Raw genomic sequence first — 9805 nt, 5'->3', positions numbered from 1 at the left:
AATAACGGCGACATCGGCATCGCAAAGAATGGAGAGTTCTTTGGCTTTCTTTAGGAGTCCTTTCCTCCGTTTAGAGAACGTCACTTGCCTGCTGTGCTTGTCTTCGATCCGTTTGATTTCTACTTTCTTACGCCCCATTAATTTGCCCAATTGGAAATCTTTTAGCTTCCTTTTTTATCTATATTTTTTGTATCGTTCCATATCCACTATCATCGTCTCTAGGGATTTTTATAAGCTTTCCATTTAATTTTTTTTCTTGGCTTTCATTCTTCTTCTCTACCCTCCCCCTCCCAACCCACGCACCACTACTCTTTTCAGTATTCCTTCGCTTATCTCTCGTTTAATTTTTACTGTTCAAAGCAGTAAATGGCAAAATTATTAAAGTGGAAGGAGAAAAGGATAACTATCGAAATGTGTGGGTTTGACACTTAAAGACTAAAAATATGAACGGCTATTAGCAGCAGTTAATGCGAAATTCGTGGCCGCAGGACCGATTGACACTGCTGACTGCTGAGTGGTTTAGTAGTTTTCAGCTGCCGGAAATAATCGTTCTTTGGAATCAAAGTAATTACGGGATGCGTGTTCCGTTTCCGCTTCTTTTACTTTCCCGTTTCGGGTCCGTCGTTTTCTCTTTTCTTTAAAAAAAAAGTTACTTGCAAAATTTATAAACTACTTCATCTTATAAATGACACATTTTTCTTTTGAGAAAAATATATTTAAATTTTTTTTTTTATAAGTTTAGCCAAATATTAATTACATCTCAGAATTACTTTTTAAATTAGTTATACAAACACAAGCTGCTTCTTCTCAAAATAAGCTGGTTTAGCAGTATGACCAAATATGTTATTAGTGCATTCCAAAAGAATAACATATTTTTAAATTTGAAAATAATTTCACTTTAAAAATTTTATTTTACCCACTTTATCATTAATGAAAAACTTTTATATTCACATAAATATCATGGTCCCTTAAACTTTTAGAATTATATATTTTTTAAAAAATATTTAAATTTTATATTAAGTCAAACTAAATCATCTAAATTAAAACGGGGAGTACTTATTGGCTTTAAATGATTATTATCCCCTCTCGAGACTTATCGGTCCTTCGGTAAGACTTCCATGGTCATAGTATCGATGCTAGAAAAATTTATGGTACAGGCTAGGACTGCAAGTAGTTAAATTTGACGATTTCTTTTCTTAAAGAAGATTAAATCAATTATGTTGATTTTTTAATTTATAAATCAAATTAAATCAAATCAATATAAGCCGATTATTTGGATATCAGTTCTCTTGATTCTTTTCCATTTTTGCTTTTCAAATTTCTTTCTAATCATACATATTAAAATTGGCATATCATATAATTGAAAGTTTTACTATGGTAATTGAAGAAAATAGAAAATAATAAAAGACTAATAAGGTATACCTTTATCGAAAGTCACAACAATATTACATATATCAATCAATACATCATAGTTAAATATAAAAAATTTCGTGGCTAATCACTTTAGCAACTGAGCTAGAATTATTTTTATTTTTCTTGTAACATTAAATATTGAGCAGAACAAAAAGTTTTAGGCTAAAATAAGCTACGCATATTAGTAATTTTACGAATAATAACAAAACTCGAAAATTTATTTATCCAATTGAGAAAAAGGAGAATGATAACTTTTATTTATATATATATATACATATGAAGGTAGTATGTTAGCATTGTACCAAATTTTTCTTTCCTGTTTTCCCTTTCAATTGTCACTGCAGGTTCATTAGTCTTTTTAATAATGAGGACTTTATTGTCTTTTCAAAAATATCCTACTACCGAAAAGATCCAATCATTTCAATCCCTATTTTTCCTTTTTGGCGATTTGCTCTAGGTCATTTCCTCGGAGAATTATGCCATCTATTTTCTCTCCGGCGTCTCTCCACTTCTATCTCAGGCAAACCACTTCTCCTCCCTCTTCCTCCCATGTCCTTTCTTTTTCATTTTCATCCACTCATGGGTATACCCAAGCACACCAAAATACATTATCATATCATCAATTATAAAATATCAAATTTGTAAATTTTCAGTCAATTCAGTTTTAAACCAGCACTACCACATCATGGCGGAGAGTTTTTATTACCATTTTAACCACTCGTTAAAAACCTTTAAAAATTCAGAAGGATGCAATAGGTATTATTGTCATTATAAACGTATAATAATAAACAATCCGAATACAAAAAATATATATATACGTAGCTGTTATATTTGATTTGCAACCAAAATTGATTTCATCTCAAGAAAGAAGCAAGACAACATGAGGAAGAGATGGGGAGATGGGAAAAGAAAAAGGACGAGGGATCTAAGACAGAGAGCAAACCTGAAGAAGATGATTGTTTCATGAAATTTACGACAATGCCCTTTGGCTAATTAAGAAACAGTGACAATTGGAAGGGCAAATAATGGGAAGAAAAATTGGGTACAATGCTAACATATATTCTACTTATTTAGAAGGGGGAGTTGAGGTGCTCTTTGTCGTCCTCTTTGGGCTATTTTTGGAATTTCAATCCCTGCTTCGGGGTTATTTTTGGAAATATGTCCTCTAAGTGGCTTAAACCTTTTCTCGTGTACATTCTTTTTGTTCAACACGTAAGCGCCAGCACGTTTTTTGTATATCCTTTTTCTTTTTCTTTTTCTTTCTCTCCTCTCTGCCTCTCTTCAGATTCTTCAAGGTATAGATCTCTCTAATTCTCTTTGTTTTCTCCCCAAGTTTGGAATTAAAGCTGCGTATTATGGGCTGTTGATTTTGTTCCAGGGTTTTTGCTATTCGAGAGTTCTGATTGAATTGAACTCAAGCCCAAGTTGCTTCCACTATAACTCTTCACACCAAACTCCAAAGCAAGACTGGAGAAGATGACGATTTGTAATAAGATGTTTGACGCGTCTATCAGGTGTTGAGGTGTACTTTGCTTTGTCAAACACGTGGTGTGCAATTCTTCAATCTTCCCTTGTGTCTGTGTTGGTAGATCTCTGTCGTTCCTTCTTTGTTTTTCCTTTTAGGTTGGGAATTAAAGCTATGCAATTTGGGTTGAGTCATTCTTATAGGGTTGTAGTCAGTGCTGGATATATGTTTTCAAAGAGTGACGAGTGTCGGTCTTATAAAATGTGGCTGCCGACGCAGTTGGACTCACCGTTTGTCAGCTCATCCTCTTCCTCACTCTATTTTGCGCAGGTCGATTTTCTTTTTGCGGCTGCTAGGTGATTCATTTTTCTTCTGCCTGCCGTTCTCCGTGTTGGCATTACTGAAACATAAAATTATGAGTTCTGCTGAGAGGTGAGACATGCTTTTGCTGAAATTTCATGTTTGTTGCTGTGTACTACTCTGCTAACAAGTTCGACTTGGTTCTTTTAGCTAGCTTTCTGTTTCATCTTGATAAATCTTATGGCTTTACTTGGCTTATTAAATGACATATAACAAACTACATATATTTAATTAATGGCAGTTCGATACTATAACTCTATAAGTGATTTCAGAATGAGGTGCATTTTTTTGTTTTAATACTTAAAAAGCGATAACCAACTGCTTGACATATTCTATTGGGTTCTCCGGACTTTGATTTGGATTAAGGCTTGGGAAATTGGATAACCGAAGAGAAGTATAGAGAAGAAAGACAGGGACATCAGAAAAAGGGGAAGAGACTTTTATGTCGCGGAATTGGCGAGATGGATGCTGACTTAAAGGGGGTGGTAAGAAAGGAATTGAGATTTGGTGAGGTTAGAAAGATTTGACACTCTGGCTGTTGAAATGTTGAAGAGGTCGAGTTTTCTTTGTGTGGGCCCCGACAGATTTATTTTATTTAATTTCAGTTAGCTTTGGTATATATGTTACCAGGAAGAAAATTATTATCACATGATAGATTGGTCAAGTCATTCCACAGAAATAAATTTAGCTTTTAGAATACAAAAGATTGGTATGGTCGTGTAACTACATTAGATGATGTGATCGTAGCAACAGATTTATCAGCGCCTAATATGCTTATGTGTGCTTCCAAAATTAACAATGAAACCGAAAAAAAAGAATAGTTTGCAAGGAGATACATGTACTTAATTGAGATAGTGCTGGAGATCTTTTAAATATAAAATGTAATGGCTACTCCTAAAAAACTACAATAGTCTTCCATCCATGTTGTACTAGAGTATATTGCTGAAGTCTTAAGTGTAATTTACAGGGAAAAAAATATTTATACATATCATTATGCAATTTAAAAGAGAGAGAAAAGGCAAAGCTACAAATAAAACAAAAAGAAAAGCTTCATGATTGTTTTCAAAATTTCATCTTTCTTTATGAAAAAGAATGATAGTTGTTCTGTAGGTTTCTAAGGTGATTGGAGTACTTACCCTCAAGGAGGTCAAATTTTTTATCAATGGATCCGTGGCAAAGAAGAGGTTGACATGCTACACTTGTTATTTGGAATGAAGGTTTCTGCAGTGCAACTGCATTTGACTCTGTATACACCTTCCATGAGAAGCTTGCATGTTATTGTGGAAAGTATGGACCATCTTTGGAGGAAATCAAGTTTTTATACAGCTAGGATCTAGCCTAGGCTACAACACACTTTCGTTAGGATCTTCAATTGTATGCTTGGTAATATGGAAGGTAAAATCAAGATTCATGGATCTATCTTATCCAACAACGTCCTTTCCTATTTAGTATTGATATCTTTATTACAAAATTTACCTAACTGCTTGCATTGTTCTCTTTTGTCACTTGCAGTGAAGTAGTGCTTCCTGGTTACATTAAAGAGGACAACATTAAAGGCATATATGACACTCTTGAGGAGTGTGCTTTATTGACAAACCAACCGCAGGGAATGTATATAGTAAGTTCATTCTTCGATCTTCGTATGACTTCTTTGAACTCCCTTTAGACAAGCTACTCGAAATCAAACTTACACCATATCTCTCTCAATTGAAAAATGTTCTGTATTCTAAGACTACTGCAGGGGTTGATAGCTCAATTTCTTGGCCGGACAAGCTTTGGTAGGAAAATTACTTATTCTTTTTCATTCTTTAACTCTGCGTTTCTTACTTCAATATCTTCTTAGTTGTTTGGCTAATCTGCAAGAATGTGACTCCTCATGAGAATCATTTGATTCAGTTAGTTTACAATATCCAATGTAAATATGCTGAATTCTACATTCAGGTTTAGTGGTTTCAACTCCTTTATTCTTGATAAAAAATTAATTTCAAATCATTTCTTCCGGCTTTTCAGGCGATTAGTCTTTCCAAAGAAATAACTTTGATTGGCTGAAGAGCTGTGTCAATTGATTACCCATGAATCATAGGAACTCAACCAAAGTTGTCCCGAGACAAGGTATTGCTAAGCATTTTACTAAGAATGGGTTATTAGAAATGGATGAAGAGTGACTAACCAGTACTCCTTTAGATCCAATAGATGATACAAGAAAAGAAGAGTAGAATAAGAAAGCAAAATGATGTTGCTACTTTCTACGACAAGTCCAGCCTTTAAAACACAAGTTGGCCATTTAGCATGCCTATGGTTTGAATATTTTAGACATGAGCTAGAGTAGGCAAAACACAGTATAAAGTGAAGCTTGTTTGATATTTAAAAGGTGTTTTCTTGTACTCCATAGATTCTCATTCTTAATAGTACATGCTTAATGTTTATTGACTTTAAAATTGTTCAACGACAACATAGCACCTTTGTTGATCGATTTCTAGGATTTAATTTCGCTACATCTAATTTCTTGCTAGCTGCCAAGGAAAGCATCTGTATTTTCAAAGGAAAAGAAAGAAAATAAAGTATTTATATTCTGTATAATTCATTCCTTTACTCCAATTGAAAACAACGTTGACGTACTGTGCATTGCAATTTAAAGACTTTATCTAGGTTTTCAGTAAGTTTTTCCTTTGACACAATAATTTAAAAGTGCAAATATTTATTATGCTGCTGCTATCTTTATTATACTAAAACGTTTTGGAGTTGGTTCACTTGAAGCTGTGGTTTGTTACCTCTTTAAAGTCTTCAGGATAAACTCTTTTTTAGGCTGTTTCGGTATATAAGCCTAGGAGTTAAAGAGGCGATGCTAAATGCGAATTGATTTCGTCTTTAAAAAGATTGCCTCAATGGTAAAGTAAACAATAATTTGGGGTGCCATTTACTGATTTCTTCTTGCATAATTTACCTGATTGGATGACTTTTTTCATTCTGTCATGACTTTATAAAATCTTTACTTCCAGTGTGATGTCTAAAACCTTGATTTACTGAGAGTATGTAACATAGTATAATGATTCTATGTTATGACAACTCAAAATGCCTACTGGAACGGATCTTTGCAGGTAACTTGTAGAATTAGTTGAGAACTTGAGATGTGCATAAGCTGGCCTGTCCATCATGGTTATTAAAAAAAGGAATAATTCATCAGAGATAGTTAATTGGGGCTGCTGGATAACGGAGAACTATGAAGCAATGAGTGATACAAATACACCTATGAGCTTTTCTTCTCTTCAGATAGTTTTATGTTCATAATTTAGGAATTTTGAGAAGACTACTAAATTGATGAGATCGGTCGGCAACTTCGTCTCTCAAATGAGCTCTTCAATCATGTGCAGATCGTTTATTAGTAAAACGTCACCTGCAATTTATTTAGTATTAAAATAGGTCAATAAGTCTGGAATAGTGCAAGCAGGTAAAGAAGTTCCAACAAATTAGTACCACACATTTTAAGTGCAAGCAGGTGACGCAGTTGCCTTGGTCATCTCTGATTTACTGAAAGTCTGTGAGTCATATTTAATGTATCTGGTTCATACTATTATAAATAAGAGTATTGCTAGCTTATTTATGTATGGAGATTTCTAATAAAATATTTTTCGTCACTATCTAAGATATTTTTATTTTCTTTGGTGGTTGCTGCACAATGAACGAGCTTGTTGACAAATTGAACACTGCATATGACAGACATAGCAGGAGGAGTGGGCGAACTGTTTTTATTTGAAAATTTAAAGATTACCAAGATTACCTTATTGCTCTTATTGAATCTCCTTTGTAGCAGTAGCTACATGTTTTGCTGAGTTTAGGGATCCTATAAGAATCGAAGTACTGAGAAGTTTGCTTTTCTTTTGTCTCTCTGTAGTCGTAGTTGCCCATATATATAACCTTGATTCTTGTGGCACCATTATATAGGTGCGTGAAAGTGATAAGAGGATTTTGGCTTCAGAAGTTTTACTCAGTATGCTTGGGCCTATTGTTGTCCGGTAGTAGTAGTGTTCTGCAAGTACTAATTTAATTTGAGATTCTGGGCATGTGTTCTTCCTTTCCCGTAACCCAACCCTTTTAATACCAAGTTAATCTTCATCCTACTTTCTTGGTGAATGTTAGTCTTTCCTACCCTCAAAATTACTTTCAAATATGCATTTTTTTTCCTGTTGAAATGAATTTCAGTTTGATTTATACAAAACGTTATTAAAAAGTTGCCCTATCTTATGGAGTATGAGTTCTTCAAATCTTACAAGTTCACTAGAAGTGCAAAATAACACTCTTTTAATCTTGTTAATCAATTCAATTCTTTTGTGGTGATGACAAAAGGAACCCATTGCGATCAAAGATAATGTTTGAATATGACAGACTGCAAATAAGCTAACGCATTTCTCTTGAAAGTTGAGAAGAGATCCTTTTTAACCGGATGATATCCATTGCAATTTAAAGGGTTTATACAACAAAGAATGATAAAGCAAGATAATCGGAACATTACAATTCAGGCTGCAAATAAGGCTAAAATAAGTATAACGTGCATCACAGTGAAGTTGTATTTTAGACAAACTAAGTATAAAGCAGAGAACAAAACTCGGCCAACTTGACCAGTGGGAGGTCCTTCTTCAGTTCGGCTCTACCATAAGTGGAAGGAAATTCACAACTGTGATTAAAAGGTTATCTGACATAACGTCTAAGACAAGAGATAAGCTTTGCAATTTGGACCAAGGGACACCTCTGAGCTTATCTATCCAGTGGATAGAGAAGTGTTCCGTTGTTGGCTGTAACTTTAAATTCTTGACACTCTTGTGCAGAAATAATTCAAGATATTGTAAATCAAAAACATCAAGTATGTTCCCTCGGATTTTTATGGACAGGGATTGCAGGAAATATAAGAGCTCATAAGGTTTACCAACAAAGGAAGCCAGGGAGAAGTCACACAGTACAGAAGCAACTTTTTGTTGGTGTAAGCACAATGGACTTCCAATTATCTTGACAGTTCTGTTTTCTGAAAGTAATGATAATGAACGGAGTTAATAAATGGCAAGTGCAAAAGCTCAAAGTTCAGTTTTCTATACCCAGACAGCCTAAAGATCGTCGAAGGTCAATGAATTTTTTTTTAATAAAAGATTAGCAGATAAATGAATTGGCTCCCAAATATACTTATACACCACAAGTTACTTAAGCTAACAAATTTGCTTTTGGAAGTTGAAATGTAATGGCTCAAGTGAACTATTACAATTAAGTAAAATTCATTTATGCAGAGAGAATTCCAGGATAATAGCGTTTGAATCCATTTAGAAGACCCCCTCGAATTGAGTTTCTCAAACTATATCTCTAATAACAAAAAACTTATACATCTCATAGAAATTTATGCACTCTTTTTATAAAACAACATAAGTTTGGGCCCGGGCTCAGCACGGGCCATTCTACACTAGTATATATATAGAAGGGGTTTTGACACAGTTATCCACAAAAACAAAACTATTTGCCCTTGTGTACCCATTTGTTTTCCTACCCATAAACTAATTATATTTCCTACCCATTGTAGGTTTTGTGGGGAGTTTCTTCTTTATTCTCCAACTCTTTTTTATTTCTATGCTTCTTTTCTTTTTTCTTTTTTCTTTTCTTTTCTTTTCTCCTTTTCTTTTTTCTCGTTTTCTTCTTATTTTTTTCTTTTTTCCTTTTTTTCCTTTTCTAATTTCATTTAATTTCTTTTTTTTATATTCTTTTTCTCTTCATAATCTAATTTCATTTACTGTTTTCACTATTTTTTTATATATATTATTACTAAAGAAAAATCAAATTGTGTACCAATTAAATGTAGCTAATACAATCAAAAAAATATTAACTAACATATGATACCAGTATAGTATATATGTATACCAACAGAGCATATGATTGCTCTAGAATATTGCTACAACTACCTACAACTATACTACTATACCAAAACATTAAAGGACGCAATAAAAGTATGAGAAAATTACATACTCATGTTGCAAGCTAAATATTCGCAAAACAACTTGCTCACTCCATATACTAACATGGTATATAATTGTATGGGGTCGTTCCAACAATTGCCTATAATTATAAACTATTACATAATACACATAATTTATGTCCATCGTCATACAAAAATTCCAGCACTGCAAATCATGTTCATATAAATAATTTCATAATAGAATTCACTTAAAATGCAGCTAAAACAATCAAAACAAACTACCATATGATACCAATATGACATATAACTATACCAACATGGTATACATCTTTACTGGTTAATTTCCGGCAACTATATGACTATACTACTATTACATAACACACATGCATAAAGAGAAAAATAAAAAAATAGTGTATCACATATTAATATAATAAAGTATTTCAAGAAACTGTACTATATTACTATTATTAAAAGAAAATCAAATATTGTATCAATTAAATGCAGCTAATACAACCAAAAAATGATTCAACTAGCATATGATACCAATATAGTATATAACTATACTAATAGGGTATATAGTTGGAATGAATTGTATACCAAAATGGTATATTTGTATA

The 9805-nt window shown here is 33.2% G+C and overlaps 1 long non-coding RNA gene across 9 annotated transcripts; it reads left to right on the top strand.

Annotated features, from left to right (window-relative positions):
- Positions 1-1835: 1835 nt before the first annotated feature.
- On the top strand, positions 1836-6881 carry LOC104249892 (uncharacterized). 9 transcript variants are annotated; one of them, XR_716879.2, is made up of 7 exons: positions 2635-2998; positions 3209-3310; positions 4349-4633; positions 4751-4856; positions 4970-5016; positions 5249-5350; positions 6337-6881. It is a non-coding gene; the product is annotated as an uncharacterized lncRNA (long non-coding RNA). The 9 variants fall into 9 exon arrangements; XR_716873.2 differs by adding an exon at positions 1836-2625 and having other exon boundaries at positions 2792-2998; positions 4751-5350; XR_716872.2 differs by having other exon boundaries at positions 2620-2708; positions 2792-2998; positions 4751-5350.
- The last annotated feature ends 2924 nt before the right edge of the window (positions 6882-9805 follow it).

This window comes from Nicotiana sylvestris, chromosome 10, assembly GCF_000393655.2.
Source record: "Nicotiana sylvestris chromosome 10, ASM39365v2, whole genome shotgun sequence".
Classification (NCBI taxonomy): domain Eukaryota; kingdom Viridiplantae; phylum Streptophyta; class Magnoliopsida; order Solanales; family Solanaceae; genus Nicotiana; species Nicotiana sylvestris.
This window is presented reverse-complemented; position numbering and strand designations above follow the sequence as displayed.